The sequence below is a fragment of the Anneissia japonica genome, unplaced genomic scaffold (genome assembly GCF_011630105.1).
Source record: "Anneissia japonica isolate Jap-2015-1 unplaced genomic scaffold, ASM1163010v1 scaffold288292_len1863012_cov191, whole genome shotgun sequence".
Classification (NCBI taxonomy): domain Eukaryota; kingdom Metazoa; phylum Echinodermata; class Crinoidea; order Comatulida; family Comatulidae; genus Anneissia; species Anneissia japonica.
The window spans coordinates 957,665-958,607 of record NW_022688773.1 but is presented as its reverse complement, the minus strand read 5'-3'; the positions used below and the strand labels follow the sequence as shown (position 1 = coordinate 958,607).

General features: G+C 43.4%; 1 protein-coding gene across 1 annotated transcript in view; it reads left to right on the top strand.

Annotated features, from left to right (window-relative positions):
* The window catches only part of LOC117123543 (neuroligin-3-like), an 11,284-nt gene that overhangs the window by 7,202 nt on the left and 3,139 nt on the right, over positions 1-943 (top strand). The gene's annotated exons all lie outside the window — the stretch shown is intronic.

Here is a 943-nt window from a genome sequence, read left to right as displayed (position 1 = left end):
TTGTTTTCTATATGGGGAGTGGCGTGGGGTGGGTATGGTAAATTACTAACCGGGAAAATAAATACCCACTCTGACCCAAGACGCCTGTTACGCGCCTGGTGTTAGCGCCAATGTGGGCCCTTGTGCGGACAGGGGATGTACCCCACTCTGAAGGAAAACTTGTTTTTGCAAAATAAATTGATGCAATTTGCTATTATAGGCCTAATCAATAAATTCCTCATCAGCCGATATAACCTTAAACATTCTTGGAATTGACATAACATTACCCTTCAGTGTGAAATGTGGCTCTCTTTGCAAGCACATCTAACGTCTAAGGAAAGAAGAGCTTAGATTGGTACAAGATAAAATAATTTTGTTATCAACATTAATACATTATGCTAATTTTCTTCTTTGTAAGTGCATAAGACAGTGCAAATTATTTCTGACAGTCTTTTGAAGTGTGTAAAGCTCCATTTTATCCCATATATAGTCAAAATATTGGGGGACGATACAATGGACCATCCCCCTTATCAAATATTAGGGGGGGGGGGGGGAGATATATATCCCCCATCCCCCCGGGATCTACGTCTATGCTGATTATAGGCTTACTGCACAGTGTATTCACAATGGAAATTACATATTGTAATATTGTGCTGTTCAGCACGGACAAATTGGCAAAATCGACTAGGCCTACTGTACACTTTAACTGGGGCGGCACCAAGAATTCACCGACGGGGGGTCCGAACTCCCCAACAAGGTAGTTTAAGCTCCCCGACACCCCCCTCCCCAGTCGTGAAAAATATTGTGTTGATTATGGTATTCTTTATTTAAAAAGGATAATTTGATAGAAAACCATGCAAGTTAAGAGCCCCTCCCCCCCCCCTTCGTCAGGGGTACTAACCACCTGTCGGAGGTGCCAGCCCCCTATCGGGGAAGATCTGGTCTGACCTCTTGAGTGCAAAAC